Below are 24,070 nucleotides of genomic sequence, written 5' to 3'. Positions count from 1 at the left end.
AGCCGGGTGCACAGAAGGGAGCCGTGCCCATGGGGTTTACAAGCTCAGATCTAACCGTGCTGCTTGTGGCACCCAGGTAGGGTCGGACAGAGCCGCTTCAGACATGACACCTGAGTATTTTATGTTTGCCTAGCGTGTACCTCAGCTGCCTTTGTGCTGACCCAGCTCGTCTACCTGTGCTTTGATGACCTGCCTATGTGGCTCCTGGACAATTTTGGAGCTCTGTGTTCCCTAGACATGTCCAGGAGCCATTTAAGCGCCCTGTGTGTCGGGTTTAGCCTTCAGGCTACCAGCTAGGGGCCGGCAGCAGCCCGGCGGCTCCCCCAGCCCTCACCGGGCTGGCTGCCCGAGCACACGGGGTGCCGGCAGGCCGCAGGGCGGCTGCCCGTGACCGAGCCCCATCTCCCCCGGCACCGCCACCGCCACCACCGGGTGGGGGAAACCCGACGGCGGGCGGCGAGGCCGAGGGAAGGGCAACAACGGCCGTGGGGCACTCGCCCCTCACCGGGGCTTTCGCTGGGCGCCGGGGGGGGCTCCCGCAGCCTCCCCCGAGCGATGGCGGAGCCCTGAGGAGGGCCGGCGGGCGTCGTGTGCGGCTCCCCCCCCGCCACCCTGGGGCCGCGCCTCAGGGCGGCCTCACAGCGCCACCGCCCCGCTCCCAGTCCTCGGCGGGGGGGGGCGGGCCGGCGGGGCGTGATTGACAGGCGGCGCAGCCCACGGGGAGGGCGGTGGCGGCGGGGAGGACCTATCAGAAGCGCCGGGCGGCGGTGAGTGACAGCTGGGCGGGACTTGCGTGTGCGTTGGGAGGGGGGGAGCTGGGCGTGTGCCGGGGCGCGCTTCGGCTGGGTTCGGCAGGGTTCGGCCGCGCTCGGCTCCGCTCGGCTGGGTTCGGCGGGGTTCGGCGGGGCTCGGCGGGGCTCGGCGGGGCTCGGCTCCCCCCGCCCGGCCGCGCATTGTCCGGGCGGCGGCGGCGGAGCGCCCCGGCGCCCGGTGCCAATGCGGGGGGGGCGCTGCGCACCGGGGGCGCCTCCACCACCGCGGTGGAAACTTCACCTCGCCGCCGGCCCCACGCACGGCTGAGGGCTCCCCCCCCCTCCTCCCCGCCCCGGCTGGCTCGGCTCTCGGGGCGTTTTGCGAAGAAAGCCGTCGTTATTCCGCCGCAAACTTCCGCTCCGCGCATCCCTCCGTGGCGCGGGGGAGGGGGGGGCGAGCCGGTGAGTGACCGGGGGGACGGGGAGGGGGGTGGCAGGGACCGGGGGGGGGTGGCGGGGACCCGGAGGGGGTGTGGGCAGCGCCCCGCGGCCGGGCACAGCCGCAGCCACCTGTTAGCGGGGCGGCCGCCCCCGCCCGGTGCCGCTGGTGGGGGGGTTTGGGGTGTCCCCGGCCCCGGGGGGAGCGGGGGGCACCGAGCCGCAGCCCCCCGGTGCCTGCCCGCCCTGTGCCGAGCCCTGGGGGCGGCCCCACAGCAGCACGGCTCGGCCCCCGAGCCCCCTTGCCCGTCCCTTGCCCCCCCTGCCTGTGCCCCTTCCCCTCGCCTGCCCCCTGTCCCCATCCCTTGTCCCCCCTGCCACCCCCCCGGGCACCCCCAGGCGCTGCCCCGTGCCATAGGGCCGCATGCAGGTGGCGGGGGTGCAGGTACGTGGGGCAAGGTGCCCCGTGCTGTGGGGCCACCGGCACCCCCATTAATCCAAGGGACACCCAGCTCTGTAGGGTGGCAGCCCCGGAGCTCAGCCCGCCTGGTTCCTGGACGTGTGCTGTGGGGCATGCCCATGGACAAAAGAGCCGCTGAGCAACGGGAGAGGACTGGTGAGCTCGGGGGTGATGGCAGAAAGGCTGAAAGCAGCTCGAAGGTCGGTGTGTGTGAGGCACGGCTGCGCTGCTTAAATGGCCTGAGTGGTGTCTCGTCAACCTGCGGTGCACAGAGGTGCTCCCGGGCAGCCCTGTAAGGTGCAGGCCGGGTACAAGCCCCGGGGTGGCTTTGTTGTGACTTAACCCCGCTTGGGTGGCATCGCTGGGTCGTGCACCTTGGAAGAGGGACTGAGCAGCAGAGCCCACGGGGCTTCGTGCTACCTTAACTCAACAGTTACTGGGGGTTAGGCTCTTCTGCAAAGTCTGACCCCAAATCGGTGAGGAATTGCCTGCCTCAGAGACCAGAGCATCAGTTGTAAGGCTGATGGGCGCTGGTTTTCCCTGGTCAGAGCTGCTGGCCTCTCTGTCCTCGCAGAGCTCCCGAGTATTTTGCTTTTACTGCCGGGGCCTTGCACGATTTTCCCAGGTGTTCGTAACAGAGTCCGTGTGTGTCCCCCCTCCGTGCACCCAGCCTCGCCACTCCTTTCTTTCTGCTCCTCCAGCGCCTTCCCAGTGTGATTAATAACAAGCGAGCTGCTTCATTTCAGCACCAGGGCGGCTGATGCTGATTGAATTCCCTGCTCGGGCTCCTCGGTGGGCCTGGAGACTGACGGCTGTTTTCCCCGCGAAGGAGCGGGCTGGGGTGGGAGCTGTCAGCACGCCTTCTTTCAGTCTCGGCGAACAAACGAGCGGCGAAGCGTGCCCGGTCCTACCTTCTATGTTTACATTCGAGCGATCCTGTAATTAGCAATAATTAGCTCAGCTCGGGGGTATCGCTTATGCGGCAATATTTAAACAAGGCTGGAGACCCGAGGGGCGCTTTTCTGCCTGGCGGAGAGCCCCGGGGAGCTACCCTCGGGGTGGTTCTCTTGTAAATCTGCTGCTCGGCTCCGGCTCCGGGAGGTGGTGAACGGGAGGTGGGAGCAGCATCCCGTGGCCTCCAGGGTTGGGCGGGTAAGGAGAGGTACTGGTGCATCGTTTTCCACATCGCTTTCACCCAACTTGCCTTGCCTTTGGGAGAAGCAAAGCTAATTTCCCAAACTTTGCTTCCTGAGACGTAGCCGTGCAGCACAGACACCCCTCACTCCAAATTGACCCTCCTGCTAATTTAGGGTCGGTTCTCCCCGTGTTTGTAACCCAGACCAAAAACTTCATGTTCTTGACTTAAAACAGCTCTCTGAAGTTGAATATGGGGGAACGTTACATACAATGAAAACAGAGACAAAAACTACCCCGTGCAGAGCGATTTTGGGGGGAAGGCTGCAGAAAAAGGGAAGAGGCAGGAGTGCCAGCCAGGGCCCGTCTCGCCTGCCATCTTCCCAGACACGCTGTGCCACTGCTTCTGGCAGCCTAGGAAAGCAAAATGGTTGTGCGCTGAGCACGCTTATCTAATTGTAATTTATTATCAGCTTTCTACATAATAGTTTTGAAGTGTAAGCTTACAACCAGAGCTTGATAGGCAGCAGATAAAAATGTAGAAGATGTTCGGTGTTACCTGTATTAATCTAGCAAGTACATTTATGAAACGGTATTTGATCCCCTTTATAGCTGGGTGAAGACCACGAAAGAGTATTAATCAAATAAATTATTTGACAAATACAGATGAGATTAAACAAATGATTTATTTGCTAAGTGCAAGTCAACTGCTCTGCCGTGTCACATTCCTCTTTCTCTTCTTATCTTTCCCTTCCAGTTTCACTCCACTCCTTCGTGGTTTCTCTTTCCCTGAGCTGTTCTCAGTATTTGTTTCACTTCATTTTTCCTTCCCCTTTCTCTTTTCCCTGTAGTGTTTTCACTTCTCTGTCATTGTTTTTCTTTCATTCTTTCTTCTGCCTCTCTTTTCATGCTTGTTTGGTCTAAATTAACCATCTTCCCCTTTTTTTCCACCTTGGTGGAGATTTTTACTGAACGCTCCTAGCCAGCTGAACCAAAGGCAGTGTCTGTGTAGGAATATGAAGATGTTTGCTCAGTGGTGATGCTCCTCCAGCTCTCCCCTGACTTTCTGGCTGCTGTGAGAAGGGTGTTTCTGCAATTCTGGAGTTTTCTTCCAGCTCTCATTCTTGCCATTTATTTTTCCCCTATGCCTTTTTATTTTTTTGAAGCGATTTTGACTAAATATCCCAGTATCTTTGTATCCTAAGAGAATGACTAGGACCAAATGGCAGACTTTGTTCTTTGTTTTTGTATCCTTATGCAATCTGTTTTCATCTGCTGCCTGACATACCCCCATCAACCCTCCTGGACCTCCTGGTTCCCTGCTCTCGGCATCGTCGTTCCTCCCTTTCCTGCCCTCTGAGGTTACATCCGGGAGGTGTCTTTCAGTAGGGCAGGAGGATTTATTAGGGCACTGGAAGTTTTCTCCCTTATTGTTACTTTTCAGAGCCTGGATGTCAGGTTGGTTGGTTTAGTGGCAGGAGGCGAGCAGGTTATTGTGCCTGACCAAGCAGAATATTCACCTTAGCAGATCCTGTATTAAAAGATTAAAGTGTCCTAAAAAAGAGCATGCTGTTATGGATAAGACTTCTTTTTTTTTGGATGAAATCTACAGAGAATATTCTTGAAAACAATGCGAGAAATAGAAAGCGATGCATTTCAGGGGAGGAAATTTGTCTTGCCTTGGCAGCAAAGCTCAGACAGTCTAGAGGCAAGTGATGGAAGCGTTCAGAGCGAGTGATTTGTCTCCGCTGATGATTGCAGTGGTGGTGCTGCAGCGAATGAGCTAAGGCACGGATGTCACAGTTCCCTGCTTCGGTGCTAGGAGCTGCGCGATGACGCCCTCTCGTTCCAGGAGGAAAGGTCTCTGCTGGAGGTGAGTTACGCCGTGCCTCTGGGTTGCGTGCAGTGCCCTGGATAACACTCGAGTGCACTGTGCAGGGAGCAGCCTGGGCAGCCTGCAGTTACAAAGCACCACTGACCGGGGAGGAGGAGGCCAGGAGGAGTGCTCCTGTGCAGTTGATTTGCTGTGGGGAGAGAAGAAAGCTGGTGATGTTAGTTTAGCATGATAGCTATCCAAAGGAAAACGCTTTGTGATTATCTGTTCGGTTCCCTGTCCTTGCCGCCTGTTTCTTGGTCTTATGAAAACCAGCGCTGATTAATGGCTTGTTCAGGCAAAGCAAAACTGGAATCACCAACTCCTTGCAGCCGGAATCCAGCTTTAAATTTTAGTAGGATGGTCTGTCTCCCGTCAGAGAGAATGCTCTTTCCATGCTGGCTGCGATACCCCCGCCTTAATGCACGACCTGCCCGTGGCGTCTGTCTGACGGTGAAGTGCGATCCCTGAACGCCATCCATCTCGCCAGAGCCGGTGCTGACAGAGGGCTCGGTGGGTAAAGTGCAAGGCTGAGGACCCAGGAGCCCTGGCTCTCTCGCTGCTCTTGGCTGAGCTTGTTGCTGTCTCTCCCTGGACCCTCTGCTTTGTTGGGAGTGATGCCTAGCAGGGTGCTGGGTGGCTCAGTGCACAATGTCCCCTAAAAAAGGGGGGTGTCCTGGCTGAGGGTGCTCTGGTAAGGCAGAGGCAGCAAGAGGATAGGTACTTGCATAACACAGCACTGGGCACATCTGTAAGTGGGTTTTTCCTTTTGCATAGCTAAGCCCATTACAAATCAGGCTGCTCACATTTAAGTTAAATTCAGGAGCTGATGGAGCTGAATTTAGATGCGTGTGGGAGCGGTAACTTGACAAATGCAAAAAAGAGACATTGCCACAGCTACAGTTCTCGGGGAAGATGCCTGTACATCATCTGCTTGTTTAGCATCCTTGGAGAGCAGCAGACACTGGGGAGGAGCTGTGACCTGTGAAACGAAGAGGAGGATGCTCTGGCAGTGGGAGAAGGCGGTGAGTGAGATCTAAAAAGTCAGGGAGCAGGAGTGAAATGAGAGGAGCCCCTGTGCACAATGGGGTTGGGCACTTCTGCTTTCCCTCAAGCTGTTCTTCAGCACAGCCCTGTAGGAGGAGAGGCGAGGAGTGAAAGACGAGATCTGTGGAAGAAGGCATCCCCAAGCCTGCTGCATGAGGTGGGCTGAGAGCTTTCCTGCCAGTCCAGGCTGAATCAGTGTGGCCAGCCGAGAGTCTCCCTGAGAAAAGCAGGCTCTGGTGAAGAGTCTTCTAAGGAGAGTCTCACTGCAAGCACTTAGGCCTGAAGCGAGTCGGGATCTTGCTGGGAGGCTCGTTGAGAAGCGAACTCGGTTCATCAGCTGGAGTGTCAGGCAGTCAGGGCTTGCTCTAGTGCCCGATCTGCTCTGATGCCTCCTTCGCACCATCTTCAGCCCTTCTGTGGTTTGCATCCAGCTCCATTCACAGTCTTCTCCAAACCAAAGAGGAGTGTGTATAAAATAGGTCTGAACATATGAAATTAGGCTGCAAGTGATTTATTTAGTCGCTTGTCCTTTTCATTACCCAGCTAGCTGCTGCAGCAGCCTCCTGGTGTGGCACTGGCTCATGTATTTCTGCAGTGACAGTAGCATGTGTGCTCTTTCTCTGTGTCTGGCTTTGTTAGAGCAAGAAAGAGAGGTCAGAGCGCTTGGTGTTACACAAGACGCTAGAATTCATCTTCCAGAAAAAGAAGGGTGGGCTTGAGAAGTCAACCTTTTCAGTGTAAATGGGTAAAACATCAGTCGCTTGGAGGCAAACGGGACAGACTCCAGCTTAGGCATGTGCTAATTCTGTGACTGACTTTTCTCTGGTCTCCCCTTGCATCCGTATCTGACTGGGTAACTCATTTCAGGTACTGCTGGGCTCCTGCCGTGGACAGACAGGCTGTGCTTTGCAGCAGGCAGACCCTGTTGGCAAGGTCAATGCAAACGTGTTGCCCGGTGCTGTGTCAGTTCTGCGTTCCCGTCCCTGCGATACGACCGGTGTCAAGGGATCAGGGATCGAAGGTTTCCAACACCTAGTTAGAGATCTCTTCAGGTGCAGAAGGCTGAAAATGCTGTCACTTCATCTCAGCCGCTGCTGGTGGTGCCTTGGAGCTGCAGCATGGGCTTCTCTTGGTCATATCACTGCAGCCCAGCTTCAGCCTCCACGGGAGAGTTTCTTTGAAAGATGCTAGAGGGTTGGAGTGAAAGGCTTTCTCTCCACAAAGAGCCTCAAGAAAGCGGGGTTTTATTTTTAAATATTTTTGGTATCAGGTCTTCAAACAGATGTGAATGTCCCTTCCGTGTAAATCTTCAAAGCTGTAAGTGGCATCATGTCTTCAGGAATGAGTTGGTGCCCCATAGTAAACCCAAGTGTCTTGGCCTGTTGTGGGTTGGAAAATAGTGAGAAAACTTGAGTAATTGACAAAAATGTGGTAGCCCTCTGGATAGGGAGAAGAGGAAGGCTCGATGAAAAACCCAGAGAGCTTTTGGCTCTTGATTTCTGCTTGCAGCAGGTAATTCTGAAATGAGCCATCTCTCTTTCGTCAGCTGCTCTGAGGCACTTTTCATGGAAAGAAGAGTGGATGTAAAACACCAGATGCAGTTAATTGATGAGGTATTTTAGGATAAAAAAACTTCCTGGCGGGTGGGGTGGTGGTGGAGGGAGAGGTAGATTTCTATGAGAAGCAAAAAACCTTTATGCTTTTTTTTTTTTTTGAACTCGTTTCCCAGGCACCTAATCTAATCTATCCAAAACAATTCTCCTGCAGCCAGGGCTCACATATTTTAAAAAACAGTGTAGAAAGGAATGTATTGTGACAGTTTAATTTGCCGCTGAAATACGGTCACCTCTGGGGTAATTCAGGGAAACCGTAGAGGAGCGGATGATAAAGCTGCTCAGGAGAGGAGGTGAGTAACGGGAGGCTGTTCGGCTGGAGTGGCAGGCAGGAGATGCCAGGGAGGTGTTTGTGGAGGTGCTCCGAGGTGGGTGAGGAGAAGACCCCCTTGTCCTCTGGAGATCGGATGGATTAGGAGGGAAGGGTGGAGGATTGCAGCACGTCAGGAGCCAGGCTGTGTCTCTGGGAGCTTGCATTGCTGAACACACATAAAGGATGAGTCCTTTGGTGTGCCTGCAGATAGAAAATTAAGACTAGCTCTTGCTGCTGGAAATGGATGAAAGGGCTGAGGCTGCATCCGTGCTCCTGAGACCCGTCCTGCCTGCTCGGAATTAGGGGCAGTGTGATTCAGGAGCCGCTCTCTGGGAAAACACAAGCAGCAGGTCCCTGCCTGCTGAGCCTGCAGTACAGCAAGCTCCCCGTTGGCAGAGAGCAGGCGTGGAGACAGGATTTCAGAGAGCCAGCCTGGTGGTTCTGCAATATCTGACACAAGCCAGCGCTTTAAAAATACACAGTGCTGCTGCTGCTGCTGTCGGGAAACCCTCCAGGCCCCAGTCTTCCGTGCAGTAGCTCCAGGTGGAAGCCAGTTGGTTCATTTTATGCTCTGCAGGAATGAATTATTACTGGTTTTGGTGATAAATGGTGGCACGGCGGGTCAGATCTGCACAGTCTAACGCCTGGGGAAGTCGCTGTATGCTCCAGTCCCTGGCTAGGGGCTGCTGAAGGCGCAGGACAGCTGACTGGGAGCTGCAGTTACAGTGCATGGGTGCAGCTTCTCTCCCCGCAATCTCTATGCTTTAAAGAGAAAACAAGACAATCGCAGGGCTCTTTTAAGACAACAACGGAAATCCAGCTGGAGTTTTGGAGCAGAGGTGTCCAGTTCTAAGTAAAGAAGTCCGGAGTTGGTTTTGTAGGCCAGTTTGCGGCCCTCAAAACCAGCCTTGTCCGAAGTGTGAACTCCTGGAGAGGAGAGGGAAAGCTGAGGGCATAACAGGGGGTTGGGGTTTTTCAGAGCATGCTAGTGAGCGCATGGTTTTTGGCAGGACTTGGCGATTGCATTGCGACAGGGTTACAAGGTCTTGCTCAAATTCTGCTGAAGTCGGCTGAAAAGCTCTGCGAGCTGCAGCGAGCATGGGCCGGCAGTCGGAGCGGCATCTCTTAGGACAGTTTGGGTTTTCATCTTTGTTTCAAAGCCTGCCTCCAGAACAAGCTTATTCAGGCCACAGCTTTAGTAAATATCCCCAGGGAGGGGGAGGCAAAAACAACAACAACAAAAAAAAAAACAAATCAAAATAGTCAGAGGGCTCCTGCTGTGGCTGGCAGCGGATGCGTGGAGCAGGACAAGCAGTGGGAGCAGGTACCTGTTGGGATGAAGGTGCACGGAGATGATGGCTGAAATCTGAGGTGGGAGCCTGCAGACCCCATCGTAGGCGTAAAGTGGGGTGGATGCAGAAGAAAAAGCTCTGCCACCTATAAATCATCCTTTCAGGGAGCTAATTTGAACATCTTTTTGTTTTCTGAACCCTTCAGTTCAGTTCCACTGTAGGTAAATGTTGTGCAGGCTCTTCCATGCTTTTTTCCCCTGTTTGATTTGAGGGCTTTTTGTAGCAACTTATTCCTCATTTATCCTGCTGTCAGGGAAGTTATTCTGCCTGCAGTCCCTCTTTGAGCCTAATTTTCTTATTTTCTGTAGCACCAGGGCTGATGGCTTCACAAATCTTACAATAACTCCTCAATCTCTCCTCGGCCAGTCTAGCAGCGTGACAGCTCCATTTAATGTGTGCTCTCTGCTTTGGCTTTCTGCCCCCAGACTCATTATTTAGCATTTGTCTGCATCAAACCCCGGCGTTGCCAGCCCCAAAGGATCATATATCAGAAGTCACGAAACAGAGAATCCTCAAGACTGCTCTGCAAATCCCAAATCTGCCCGTGGCGCACACAGATGGCACAGGTCTTTTTTCCTTCCCTGTCCCCTGTGTCTGTCCCTGAGCCCCTTTGTGTGCGTGCATCCTTCCCTGCCGGCTCCAGTGCCTGTTTTGGGGTGTAAAGTGAAAGCTGCAGCCTCGCCGGGCTCTGCAGTTCTCACAGCACTGAACATTTGGCTCCTGGGACGCTTCCCCTTCTTCTTCTGCTGGTACAGAGGCGGGTCGAGACCTGCAGCTCTGCCTCCTCGTCGGCAGCCCAGCGGCCCCCGAAACGCCTTGCATCCACTTGGAATATCGTTCCAGGGAAAAGCGCTGCGGAGCTGTCTCTGCGGTAGATACTCGAGAGTATCGGTCTCTCTCCTGCCGTTTGAAGTGTGGTGTTACCTCCAGGCCTCGGAGGCTGGGAGTGCTTTCATGTTGGGTGCAGTCCCTCGCTGAAAAGCTTCCGAGCTCGGTGCAGGATGAGAAACATCAGGGTGCAATTTGCGTGCCCAGACGTTGACATCTCACATCTCGGCTGCTTACCCTCGGCCCCCGTGGATGCGCGGCGGAGGAAACGAGCGCTTTCATCTCGTCCTAATGCAGATGTCTGAAAGCAGGCAGACAGATTGCGCCTGTCTCTTCCCATCGATCGCAGGGAGGCTCCAGCTGATGGGCTCTCTTGTAGGTGAGATGAATCCCACCTTGACTGCCTCTGTTTTGCCAGGAAGAGTAGCACAGAGAGCAAGGCAGCGTTGAATATAGCCTGTCCTTAGCTGTGTGCTGTCTTACCTGGTAAACCTCTACTGCTTTGCTTGAGAAGCTGTTTCGTTGCAGTTCCTTGCTGGCTGAGAGCTAGAAGGGTGCAGATACCTCCCAGCAGCTCCCTCCTGTGAAGCAGAGGCTTGAGACCTCGAAATCCTAAATCTGGAGCTGAGACACCTGCGTGGGGACTTGGGGTTAACCCTGTGGTGCCTCCAGGTTACAAGGGCAGCAAACGTGAGTGCTCTGGGGTTTGGTGGGTAAAACCCATGCCCCTTAACGCTGGAGCACTGCTGTGTTAACGGAGCTGGGTTCTGTAGGGTTGCTTCCCACTGGTGCTCAGCCTTCGTGGTTGCTGTGGAAAGCAGAGTGGTCTTCAGGGAGCAGGGCGGAGGTGGCGAGAGCCATTTGTGAAAAAACTGCAAACCTGAGCTGAGCCAACAGGTAGGAATAAAGCCTGGTAGCCCGGGGAGGATTTTCTTCGCTGGCTGAGTTTCCCCTTTGATTGGGAGCGCTTGTTCCATCATGCCTTCTCCTGGAGAAGAATTAGCCCGGTGGCAGGAACGTGATGCACCAGGTGTTTCGGGAGCAAGGAGGCTGGCTGCAGCAGGAGCCTGCGGAGCTCAGCCTCAGTCCCTGTGCTGGCAGCCAGCACCGCGCCTGCCCTGCCCCATTTCTTGTCCTATCCCATGCCTGTGTGGTTAGCATCAAATCCTATTACCCCCCCAAAAAATACATGGCTTTGTGCCCCACCTTGCTGCTTACTGAAGCATTAATTCCTGCGAGGTCAGATACCTGTAAATCAGCGTTCAGTTCTGGACAGCCTCAGGAAAGCCACTGCTGTGTTCCAGCTGCTGCAGGCCTTTTAACTGCGGTTCTCAGCCGCTGCTCCTGATGTAGGCGAGGAGCCCTGGGTGGTTTTTGAAGGGTCTGCAAAAGCCGTGCAGTACAAACAAGAAGTGCTGTCAGGGAGCTGAAGTGTGTTGTTCGGAAAGCTGCACAGGGATGTGTTTTTTTTTTAGGATTGATAAAGGCAGAAAATCATTGCTGTACAGTAAACGGACCCTGTGCAGTAGAAGACCAAATGTCACAACCGTAATGTGCCCACGAAGAGACCTGGAAATGTCAAAGGGGCTCCAGTGTCTTTGCAGTCACGGAGAGTATGTTAGGGGGAAAATTTGGGGCTGACCGCAGGTTGGAAGCTCCTGTTGCGTGCTGCAGAGAAAGGCAAAAATACCTCAGTGTTTGCTATGTGGTGCCTCGTCCTCCCTTTGCAATGCACCTGACCTCTCCCTGCTCTCTTAACCAGCTGCCTGTATCCAGGACAAGCTTTTCTGCGTTACATCCCACGATGTGAAGGGCTGGGGCTGCATGAGGTCTGCTCGAGGGGATGGATGTGGCTCTGCAGCCGAGATGGAGAGCATATGGAAAACTTTCAGGAGCCTTTAATTCCCGAAGGAAGGTGCCCCAGAGGCTGGTAGTGCAGCCCCACAGCATGCGTTTTGCGTTCATTGCCGTCCTTCCCCTCTGAACTTTGGCACGACAAATAGTGGCCGTGTTTGAAGAGTGTCCCAACGCCTGGCACAGCACCAGGCACTCGCTGCTCCCTGCGCGCCTCCCGCTGTTTGCTGTGCCTTCTGCCTGCTGGTTGTGGGTTCAGCGGGTGCATCGCTGGTGGACCTGCCCCATTTCCCAGCTCTTCTTTGGTAGCTGCTTTTGTTATTTCTTCCACGGGGGAAATAGCCAAGTCAGCGAGGGCCCAAAGAGACATTAACGTGGGATTGTTAGCGCCGTGGGTTTGCTCTGCTCTCCCGGCTCAACAGGCAGGTGTACTGGTGTTGGAAAGCTGGCGGCAGGAACCAGGAGCCCTCAGTCTTTGTCAATTTTTTGTAACCGTGTGACCTTCCTAACTAATTTCTCTGGTCTAATTCCCAAACGAGATGTATGTGTAACTAAATCCAGCAGGGCTCAGAAGACTGCATCAAGCCTTAGGCACGGGAAATAATGGAACATGGGTAAAGCTGCATGTCGTGTCCCAGGCAGAGCTAACCTTGTTGCACGAGGAATTTCCTTACGAGTTTAAGACCTTTCGGGTGGGAACCAGGCTCCCATCACGGAGAAGCCATCTTCCCTCCTGTGCTCCTACCGACGGCTCCTTCGGTTTCTGATTCAGCTCTGCAAATAGCGCCCGGTGGCTTCAAACTGCCTGAGCAGTAGGCTGGTATTATTTCCCCTGTGAAGGCTGGAGGGAGGGAGAGAAAATTAAAGCAACTTGTCTTAGCCTGAGTCAGCATCACGGAGTGACGAGTGTGTCTCTCTGAAGCCTAGTGAAAGGTCTCTGCCTTATCTGGCTTGATACTTCGCCGGTTGCACAACTCTCACATCCCCTAGATGCAAATATTTTCCCGGGGATGGCCCCAGTTGCCCAAGCAGGGCGTTTGTTCAGATTCTCATGCTTTGCAATTACTATAAGCTTCTCGTGAGAGAAAGGAGGGGGAGTGGTTCAAGGTGGTTTTCTTTTTTTTTTTTTTTTTTCTTCTGCCTATTGTTGTTCCTCATCAGCTGGTTGCTTTGAAACAGCGCATTGTGGTTTGCCTTCAGAGGCAACGTGGCGCTGCGAACGCGGCTTCAGAGAGCTGCTGGCAGCTTTTGGCTGCGGGCGAGAGGTGCAGGCAGGTCGTGGCGCTGGGGTGCCGTGGTGCTGAGCTCAGCACTGCAGCCGGCTGGTGCCCAGCAGGACAGAGCCATCATCCATCACCCAGGAGCAGCAGCGTGAAGGCTGCAGGATGTCAGCCAGCGGGACAGAACCTGGTGCTTTGCAAATAAATGTCCATGGTGGGTGCATGGCACGCTTCGTTTTAGGTGCGGCTGCAGAGCTTTGGGTGGACCTCGTGTAGCCAGCAATTCATGGTGTTTTGGAGTGTGCTGAGCATTCCTTGGGTTTCTGTGCTCTTCAAGAGCATCAGTTCCTCTGGTGCTGCAGAATTAAAAAAAAAAAACAACAAAAAACAACTTGCTAAAAAGTGGCATGAAGCACTTGTCATCTAGAGCCCAGCTGGGGCACTGACTGTTTCACAATGGTCTCAGTGTCTTCTGCAGACCTTGCAGCTATGTGGGAGGCTTTAAAAAAGGCCGACTGCGTGAATTTTTTGTCTGAACAGAATTTTGGACTGTGAAGTCAGATTCTTGTTTGGGTTGACGTAGTTTATCTCGAGTTTGATCAGAAGTAAGTGGAAATAATGACAAATTAAGCCTGTGGAATGTCAGCCTCCGCTGGGAACAGCTCCTTTGCAGCACATCTCCATTCCTCTGCCCAGTGTTAGACATCGGAGAAAGACACACGAACTTCTGCTTACGTTTCTAAGTGTGATGCTGAAGATGAACAGAGTATGACCAGTGGTGACAGGCCAGCAGAACTTCAGCAGCCCCTTCATCCTCCTGTGGGTTGTAAATAAGTGTTTATGGCTTGTGTGACGTGCTTGCTCCCTGTCCTGGGGCAGCAACAGCCCAGGTCCAGCCACTGAACCCTGGTTTGGGATGCAGGTCCTACCTGAGGCAGGACAGGAGCAGGACATCATTGCGTGGTGGTACAAAAGATGTGTGGTTGGTAGGGGTTTCCAAATCCAAATCCTGGATCCTAATCAGTCCTGGACTGCAGGAGTTCATTTAGGAGTTCATTTACCCCAAGTTTTGAGGACGGATTTTGAGGCTAAGTTGACAGGCTTTCAGAGCTCGCTGCTTTTTCCCTGCTGTTCAAGTATGAATTTTCCTCTTCTGTGAATATGTTCCCCCTGCAGAACAGTGCAGCGTCTATTTTTGCTTGAGTAGTGTTTCAAGTTAAAGTTAGCTTGTTTGACATGCAAGCTGGTGGTTTTCTGTGGGCTTTTTCTGTTTAAAAAAGTTTTTTGCAAACATTGATTTTTTATTTTTTTTTAATGCTTCAGCTGAAGTTCCTGTGTGGGAACAATGAGAGCTATGTAGGAACCGTACCCACTCCGCCATGCTGTGGCCTTGGAGGTTCGTTGTAGGGACAGACACAGTCCTCAGGGAGCTGCTTTCTGAAAATAAGAGTGGGTTTAAGGGGGAAATGAGGAAGCAGTTTATTTCCAGTTAGGTGTGAACGATGTCCGAGAATGACAAAGTGCTGTGTATGCCTTAAGAGCCCTGAGGAGCAATGCTGGTGAAGTCTGCTGCTGCCAGATGGAGGAGGGAGCCTTCATCAGTACATCATCACTTCCCAAAACCTCGCTGGTGACTTGTGTCTCCTCCAGGCTCCTGCAAAAGCAAATAATCATGTTTGAGATCTTACAGCCAGTCCCACATTTCAGTGTGTTTCCAGGAGGCCTGATGATACTGGCAAGGCCATTAAAAAAAAATAAAAATCGCAGTTCAATCTTAATCTCTGCATTTATCTTTCTTTTCCAAGGAAGGATTTTTTTGTCTTCTTACCAAGCTTTTAAGGAGAAATGGACGGTTTGGTTGTTCTCTGTTTGCTTTAAAACAAAACAAAAACCCAACCACCACCAACACTAAACCAAAAGAGAGCCCCCAGGCCCTCAACAAAGCTCTGAAAGATCTGGTGGTGCACAGGTAAAGACGATGTGACTGCTCTTTGTGGCTGTTGGCTTGAAGGGATCACTTCCATGTCTTACGGATAGAGCCTGACTTGAGGCTCACAAGATGGCTCGTGCTGTGACAGGAGCTGGGAAGCTTGCGTCACCTCATGAGAAGGCGATGTTTTTAGGAGAACCAGCTCATATCACCTGCCCGTTTTCTCATTTTCTTATTCTAACTCGTACAGAACAACCTGAGCCCGTGACATGTGTTGTTGCTTGGACATTTGTTGCCCTCACGGCCTCTACCAAGTCAGCAGAGGTACCGCGGGCAAGTTCTGCAGGTAGGGGTGAGGATAAGTGGAGAGGCCTCAGGCCACACGTAGCACCAGGCCATTAAGCTCAAACAGCAGCTTCGGAGCTGTTGCAATTCATGTTTAGAGTAGCAAGCTGACAAAAATGAAATAAAATCACCATCTTTGGTGCTTGGGAGGGCAGATACTGAACACCTTGGAAGGAAAGGACGGGGCCTGTTTGGTTGATGAAGGCTGAAGGGTGATAGTGTGAGTTGCTCCCAGCACTTGGTTGTTTCAGAGCAATGCTGGCCATTTAGCTGTTCCTAACCCCCACTTTAATAGCATATATCAAGTAAGTTTTAGTCACAATGATGAGGTTGCGTTGCTATATGGTAGGGGACTGAAGGGAGATGCTTGGATTTTTCCCAGTGGGCTGAAGGGAAGGTCATTTTATTTAATTTTTTATATTTTAAACCAAAGCCACAGTGTTGTGAATCAGATGGGTCTCGGCTACAGCAGTTCTGTCTGTGGTCCCCACGTGTTACCCAATGTGCCTGCAGCTCCCCTAGGCTGGACAAACCCTGAGACCACGATGGGACACCTGCAGGCCTGGTTTTCTGTTGCTCCCCTCGCAGGAGCTCCTTCCTGGAGGCTCTGCTCATCCTCGTGAGCCAGTGCTGAGGAACAGGAGGGAACGCAAAGGTGGTAGGATTTGGGTTAATTAAGAGACCTCAGCACTTGTTCTGACTCTACCATGCTTCACTTGGCTGAATTGGTCCATCATGTTTCATCATGTTTCTGCTTGTTTTTTTGATTGCTGACTTTCAGAGCTGCTCTGCAGTCTTCCTCTGTGCCTCCTGACTGAGTGTACTTGTACTTTTAATCCTTCATTTCCCAGGACATGTCACTCTGCCTTGTTCCTGTCTCAAGATGCTGAGAGGGTTAAATGCTCCGTATGTGCTAAGGTTGAAAACAAAGATAACATGAAGCCTTAAGCCAATGTTGACTGGCTTGGCTTTAATGGCTTCATTGATGATACTTTCTATCTTTCCCTTAAACCGATCCTCCAACGTCAGATATCAGGTTGGACACTCAGGAGTTTGGTTGTGACTCGTAGCTTGGGCTAGCCTCTCCCTTCTTCTGGAAAATTAAAAATCTCACACCTTTTCCATACTAGACACACATAGCGGCTCAGGGCTGTCAGGTGAAGTTTTGAAATTCTGAAGCTCTGAATTTGCCTTTTGTGGTTCTTCTTTTCTGAGGCCAAACAGAACCGTTTCCATGAGCCTTACCAAGTCCAAGAATAAATCCAATAAACGCTGCTGTGTTTCTTTTTGGAACGTGTCTGCAGTGTGTGCATCCTCAGCGTTGTAGAGCTGAGCTCCTGCAGCAGGATCAGAAAGTCTGAGGGGAGGTGTAGGAACCCTCTTTCTTGTTTGGAGAATACCCAGTAGGACGAGACCCTGCTCTGGGTCTCATACTTAGGGTTGATTTCCACTGGAAAGAGGAAAAGACAATTTTGGGGCTACTTGAGAATCCTCTATGACATCTTCCATGCCCAGGCATTACTTCTGTTGTCCTAAGGAACTGAGCTGGGAGCCAGACTGAATGCTGCTTTTCTACTCTGTTTATCCTGGGAAGTGTAGCACAGTTCAAAGCTCAAAAGTTCCTCTTTTGATTGCCTATACTGGAAATAACAATACAGGGAAAGAAAGCATGCCTATTATTGTGCACGTGAAAGCTGACAGTGCCTGTTTAGACCGGTGCTTTAGCCCTTTGGCTTCATACTTATTTTTTTACTAATACAAATAACAGCAGGCTTGTGCCGAGTGTTTTATCCTCAGCATTAATTTCATCAAACAACTTTCCTGTCCCCTTTCTTTTTGTTAGCAGCTTTTCCTCCTCTAGCCCCCTCTTGCCCCTGTCCAGCTGCGTACTCTTGGCTCCGTCCCGCGATGTGATGCACATCAACGTTTCTTGCTGCTGCGGGGCCGGGGGAGTTTGCCCTTCAAGGTTGATCTATGATGGAGGCATATTGACATGCCTGAGGGGAAAAGAAAAAGGACATTAAAGGACGTTTCAGCTAGATGAGTACCTGTGGGCTCATGTTGCTCAGTTTTGCTCTCCCCAAGCTGTGACTTCTCCAGCTTGCACTGCAGACGTTTGGGCAGTACTTTGCACAGTCTCTTCCTTGGTGTACCCGCAGCAGAAAGCAGATCCTGAAGAAGGAGGTGAAATGCTGTTGCTGTGTTCTGTAAGCACCAGCTGTGTTTGATCGCCAGGTACCTGCTGGAATGGCACCAGCTGCTCCTCTGTGCCACCCTGCGGGCAGGTCTGGTCCCTGGTTGCCGTTTTCTCTCTGGAGACTTGCACGTTTTCTTCTTTCTGCTCCCAGTTCAGAGCCTGCATCCAAACTCCCTTATTTTTGTCCTTTTTCTTCAAAAATGGACAGCTCAGCTTTGCGTCCTTTTACTTCGTAAGCAACCTGACTCAGTTTTGCCCAGCGAGTTGTCGTTCTGGAAGCTCGGGTTATCTTTCAGATAACTGGGAAATCCGGCTGGTGTGACTGGAGGGAGTGCTTGCCAGTGCTTTTGTGCTGATCCGGTGCTCCTCAGAGCCCCGCGATGCCTTTTTCTCCCTGGACAGTTGCTCTGCGTGGAGCCAGCACATGGTCGAGTCTGAGAGGCAGGGCAGGGTCCCTGGGGTGTGACGGCCACGTGAAATGCAGTGAGATGGCCGGATCCGGACCTCCTCCTTGCCTCCACCACGGACCAGGATCCAGGGACCAGTTACGCAGCACCGGGTTTCAAAACAGGGAGAATATTCTCAGGGATCTCAAGAAGACCTTGGTGCCTAACCTTTAGGCCTTATCAGGGGAACCTCAGCTGCTCTGCTGCTCTTGGAGGCTTTATTTACTTGTTAATCAGCTTGTCAAGCTTCAGTTAACTTCTGCGTTGAGGTGGAGCCACATCTCTTGCAGGTCTGGTGCCTCGCTTTTCTGTGGTTTCTTTTCAACCTTAATGTGCCTTTGGAAGCTGGCTGTGAGCCTGCCCAAATCCTGCACGTCGTCGTTGCTGCAGGCTCCTGAGGAAATTCTGGAAGGAAACCACCCCCCCAGCTTCTGCTGATGGTGCAGTTCTGCCCGCAGATGCTGGAGGTGATGGAGCTGGCATGGTGATCCTGTCCCCTGCACGCCCAGCTGCGGACGGGAAGCACGGTCTTGTGGCAAAGGCTCGAACTTGAGGGAGCAGAAATCCCCAGCTTTACCATAAGTTTCCTGTGTGACCGTGACCGAGTCACTTAATTGCGGCGGGTTCCTCATTGTGAGGGGAGTTATGTGCTTGATTGCTGGGCTCTGAGTTCTCGGCGTGGGATGGGTGCAGCTGCACGGCAGGCAGGATGGAGTCCCTGCGCCGTGGCTGTTCATCTGTCACTCCTCAGCCAAAAGAGGGAGAATCCTCTCTTTCCAGTATCGGGACGTGTAAGTCTTATTTGCAGCAGATCTGTGCCGTGACAGTGATTCATTTAAATAACGCACCCACAGCAACAGTGCTCTGATTTTTTTTTTAATTTTTTTTAAATCCAGGCTGCTGCAGAGGGAGGGAATGTGAGCATCACAGAAAGTAAGTCCTCTTGTGGCTAACTTACCATGAGCAGCAAAGTGAGGCTTGAGTAATTCAGGACCCAAATTTAACAAACAGGCTCCTGATCCAAACTTGGCTCTGGTGCCTTTAGACCTCTCTCCTCCTGTGACTGTTGCTTGATGCTACCTGCAGGATGCACCCACCTCGCTGCTGGGCCCTGGCAGTCGTCCTCCTGAGCCGTGTCTTGCTGAGAAGTTCGTCCTGTGAGAAGTGCTTGCTTTGGCCGAGGTGTGTCTGCGCAAATCCTCACCTTGCTTTTCTTCTGTGATGCAGCTGAGTGGGGTCAGCTCCTTCTCTTCCCTCTCTGGGCCCCCCTTTCCCAGGCACCCGTCAGGGAGAGCGTTATTGTTGCAGAGCGATTCACCCTGGGCGGATTGCAGGGTGAGGAAGGGATTTGTTTAGCTGTCCTGCTCAGCCTGTAAATCAGCGGCGTGCCCTGGACTAGCTGCTGCATAACGCCTGATGCATATTCATGCCCACGAGCAGCGCAGCACGGCTGGGACAGCTTTGTGTCACCGTGCTCATAACGTGCCCCGGGGGGACGGGGGCAGAAAGGGGTCTGTCTCAGCAGCAGGTGCCTGCCTGCTTCCCTTTATCTCCCTCCCCAGCTGCCCGCTTCTTATTGGCTCCCCAAGATGCACAGGCACTTGCTTTTCTGCAAAAAAAAAAAAAAGTGCATTTTTTTTGTGCCTGCAAAAGCTCTGCAAGGGCTAAATGAGTGCGGAGGAATGATCATTATATTTGATCACGGAAATGAAATGGCTCACTAATAAAGGAGACACTCTAGAAATATCTGATTTTGGCTCCGTGGGGTCACTCAAGCTGTTCCTTTGAGCTCTGGCTTTGAACGGAGCGTGAGGAGGTTTTTATCAATGTCCCACGGGGAGGGCAAGGCAGGGAACTCGCTCTCCTTCCTTCCTTGGGCTGTCCCCGTGCTCCCTCACCCGCCACCGCCTGCAGAGCCGAGGCTGTCGCAAACGTGCTGCTCTGCCCCGTGTTTCGAAAAATGGGGGGGAAAAAGGCTGTGCCACGTTCCCCTGGAAAAGATGACGTTTTGGAGGATGTGATTAGCAGCCTGGGGTACCCCGTGTGAGAGGGTGGGTGGGGATCCACCCTGCTGTTCCCCTTCTAGTACAAGACCTAGGGGCTGGCTGGGGACGCGGGCAGAGATGAGTTAGGCTCCAACACGAGGGTTGTGTTGTCCCCCTGCGGGGAGCAGACCCGTGGAGCTCCTTGCTTTGGGACAGTGTGGGTGGCAGGGGCGTACGTGGGCTCAGGGGAGGCTGGACAAGTCCTTGGGAAAGAGAGCTGTTGTGGGTTACTGAACGCAAGCTGTGCCAGGCCCAGGAAATCCCCTGGGCTGAAAATAGCCGGACGCTGGGCGAGGAGCAGGGGGAAGCAGCGCGGGGAGGCTGGGCTTCGGACACACCAACACGGGGATGCTGGAGCCTTGCTTTTGCTCCAGGGTGAACCTGCCGGGAGCTGCCGCCCCGTACCGGTGTGCTGCTGGAGCTGGGTGCCACTGGGGTTGTGAGGATCCGGGGTTCCTGCTGTTTCAAGATGTTTTCATCTCATTTCCTGCTGCTGACCAACAGGCTCCGTTCCTTTCCTTCCACTCCCCAAACCCAGCTCCCTGTCTGCATCTTGCCACTGCAGTAGCTCCACCGAGACGGGGCGTGTGCGGCTTGCACCGTTTTGTTCCCAGGGACCAAAGCTTACTGATACTCTTCCAATAGCATTTTGCTCCCAAAATTGACCTTTTTAAAGACTCTTTTCCATGAAATGTTAAAAATGAAAGAATTCAAAGCATTATTTAGACAATTCTCAGAGCTTCCCAGTTGCACAGACCTTGTTTCCTCACCCATTTATTTCCTTATGTTATTCACATACGTTAGGCTTTAAAGCAAGCAGGAAGCCCAACAGCCAGACCCTATTTCCATTGCAAATTTTTTTTTCTAAATGAAAATGGCTTAGATGTGTTTCCTGAAACCGGCTTTTTGGTTTTTCCCTGTCAGCAATTGCTTCGGAGGCACGGGGCAGGGTGGGGAAGGAGAGGAGAACGGAAATCGTGGAGGGAGAGCGCAGTTCTTGGGGACGGGGCGCTTTTTTCCCTGACACATGGTGTTGGTTGCTGTCAACTCAAAAAAAAAAAAAAAAAAAAAAAAGCATATCTCAGCTGCAAAATGTTGCCTGTGACCCCTGCAGAGTGTTAAATGCGGCCCTGGGTTGGTGAGTGCCTCTGGTCGCTGCCCTGGCCTGTTTCAGTGTCGGCTGCTCTCTTTTCTCCTGTTACCCTGCCTCATCCGTGCGTCAGGGCATCCTGTCCCTGCCTGTCCCTGCCCCCTCCCCGTGCTGGTGGCACAGTTGTGAGTTCACAAGGATAGCCAGAGGGCGATTTGGGCTTTCCCCCTCGCTTTACTCTGCCTCTCTGAGCATCCCTGCGCAGGGAAGCGCTGCTCCGCGGGGAGCTGTCAGCTCTGGCAGCCAGACACAAAGACCCAGCAGGCAACCAGCGGCTTTCCCATCCAAAACCTGCACGTGGAGCTTTTCGCCTCCCACTAAGGCCCTGGATGGGAAGTTGCCTCAATTTAGTTTCTGCCTTTGCTGCTGGCGATGGCTTCTTTGCCTGGCTTTGCCGGCCTGTGGGATGAGGAGGAGGACGGTGTGCGTGACCAACCCCAAGGCATTACAACCTGGTACCAGGTCAAGAGGTGGCTCAGAGGCCAGGATTTTAATGGGTTTAGTTGTTACCTGCAACATGGGCTGTGTTTTTAACTTCCCTGGGTACCTGTCCCTCTCTCCATAAGCACCTGCCTGGCCCTACGAGGCTGTGCTGTGGGCCGGAGGGGAAAGCAGAGGAGCCCATTTCCTCAGACCTCTCCGTGGATCAGCAGCGAGTGACGTGCAGAGCAGCACGTGTTATCTCTGTAAATAAGCCACGGGTGGCTTGGAAGTGTGCTTCTCCTGCAGACACCCCAGTGGGACAGGCTGGTTGCTCTCAGGGAGAAGCAGTGGTGGTGGGAGGTGAAGGTCCCACCGTAAACTGCAAGGACATTACGGCACCTCGCAGAGCTTCTGGAGATGTGGGCGTGAGCAGCCCAGGCACACTCAGTTTGATCTTGGGGCCATTTTGCGCTGCTGGAAGTTCCCCTTCACTGGTGAGTGCAAGTGTAATGAGAAATTGAGGAATTGAGGAAGTTGTCTGTGCTTACACTCGGGCCAAGAGGAGAAACGCTGGTGATCAGCTGATGGCAAGTGCTGCACTGGCTGTTCCTTGGGGTCAGGCTGTGGTTTATAGGCTCCTGAGATAAGGGGCCTGCTGGTCTTTATATTGAGTGTAATCGTTTTGTTTATACTCAAGATTTTGTATTTTGTATCATCTAGGGGTGACTCCTTTCCTGAGTATCAGTTCAGAGAGAAAGCTCTTGGATAGCTGGTTTCTTGGTTGTGTTACCGACTTACGGAGATTGTTTGCTGCTTTCTGGTATGTTAATAAAACCACTTGGCATCGCTGTGACTACCAGGTGCTTTTCTTACAGAGGGAGCTGGCGAGAAAGAACTTCGTTAAATTTAGGAGCGGGTGAGCAAGAGCAGCGTGGTCAGACCAGCTTAGTGCCAGCAGCAGGTAACTGTACTGCTTTTATTAACTACCAGGCAAGGTGCAACACGAACAGAGAGAAACCAGAGATCAGCAAGCTGTCAGCAGTGCTGGTGGGGATGGTCCCATCCTGCTTTCCTCTCTCCTCCCATCTCTGCTGGCCCATGCAATGACCAGAGGCTTGAGCACCACCTCCTGCCACCCTCGCCTGTCTTCTAGGAGAGCACTGAGGGCTGGAGGCCCTACGCTGCCTGGTGGCACGATGGCAAGCGAAAAAAAGCTGGGATTTAACTTCTTTGTGGTCAGGTAGTCTCTGGCAGAGGCGATCTGTTGCCAGAGGTGCTCTAACTAAAGCTGTGTCCAGAGCCAGGACCTGTCTGTGCCTGTTGAAGATCTCGTGCAAAGCCATGGTTTGCACATAAGTGCTGGGGCTTACGAATGTGCTGCAGAGACAATCCTTCTCTTTCAGGCTTGCCTCTGACTTGAACCTGCCTGCAGCTTTCTGCTCTTCTTCCTCCAAGGTTTCCTGCATCCCCTTGAACATCTGCCTGTGCTTTGAGCCTCCTACGTGATGTCGTTCCTTATCCCTTTTCTCCTCTGGAGCAATATTTTTGTGCTCAGTCTCTTGGGACAGGCTGCCTGTTCCTGCAGGTCTTAAAGAGCTTGCAGAGGATGGAAGAAGTCATTCTGTTCCTCTTAGACTGCTTTTTTTTTTTTTTTTTTCTCTCTCTAATGCAAGACTTTTATTATGTCCAAGCTGGTTCTCCAAAGCAGGGCCATGATTTGCAACTTTCCTCACACCTCTGGCACCCCTCTCTCTTTTCATCTTGCAGGCTGCATCGCCTGAGTTTGCAGATACGAAGCCAGCAGCCAAGCACACTGTGTTAGATTTGCAGCTCACTTCTTGGTTAATGTAAAAACAAACAAACAAACAAAAAAAAAACACCAGCAAGTAAGTGAAAATGAAGCATCGGATGGGCTGTGATTCACACTAGAGCAGCAGCTCTGCACTCCCTAACCTCTTTCAGGCCAGGCAGGCCACCGAGAACATCAGCATTTTGACCCTTGAGTGAAAACGAGAGGTGGCATTTTGTGCTCCTGGGGGGGTTCATCAGGCCCTTAGGATGCTGTGCTTTGGGACGCTGCTGGCAGTGTTGTGCGTGAGCAGGTGGAGGGAGGGGTGCAGGCAGCAGGGTTTGCCTTGTCATCAGGCAGGATTCCCAAACTGCAGGCATGGTGGGCTGCTGGTGACAGGCTGAGATGAGCCGTGTGTTGTAGAGGACTTGGGGCTGCTCTGCCTGGTAGGAATCCTTGCCAAAGGGAACTAAATCCAAACGCTGCGGCGTTTGTGGCTGAAAGGTTCCTCAGTTCTTGGGATGAGACCTATTCAAAGATACTTGCAGAGGTGGAACTGTTTTTGGGTGCATTAAAACGTGCTGCCGGTTGACAGGTGGGGTGTAAGCATTCAGCAGTGAGCAGCGTTTGTAAAACTTTCATCGTGGAAACGTGAAATCCACGGGGGAGGATTCGGGGGCTAGCGGGCTGGGAGCAGCTGCTGCTGCCAGGCGGAAGCGCTCGGCTGGGCTTTCCTAGACAGCTTGAATGGGAGCCAGGAGCCCTCTCTCTCCGGGAGAAAATCCACGAGGTCAGGAAATGCAGCAGCAGCTCCAGCTTCACGCTAGGGCCCTTGGCTTGGCACTGAGATCCCAGCCCTTT

General features: G+C 52.9%; 1 protein-coding gene across 1 annotated transcript in view; it reads left to right on the top strand.

Annotated features, from left to right (window-relative positions):
• Positions 1-805: 805 nt before the first annotated feature.
• HRAS (HRas proto-oncogene, GTPase) overlaps positions 806-24,070 on the top strand; it is a 35,628-nt gene continuing 12,363 nt past the window's right edge. The window contains exon 1 of the mRNA XM_068684462.1: positions 806-1,214. The gene's annotated coding sequence lies outside the window, so the exon portion shown is untranslated. The remainder of the gene's footprint in view (positions 1,215-24,070) is intronic.

This window comes from Anas acuta, chromosome 5 (genome assembly GCF_963932015.1).
Source record: "Anas acuta chromosome 5, bAnaAcu1.1, whole genome shotgun sequence".
NCBI lineage: Eukaryota > Metazoa > Chordata > Aves > Anseriformes > Anatidae > Anas > Anas acuta.
The sequence above is the reverse complement of the archived record's forward strand: the minus strand, read 5'-3'. Positions and strand labels throughout refer to the sequence as shown.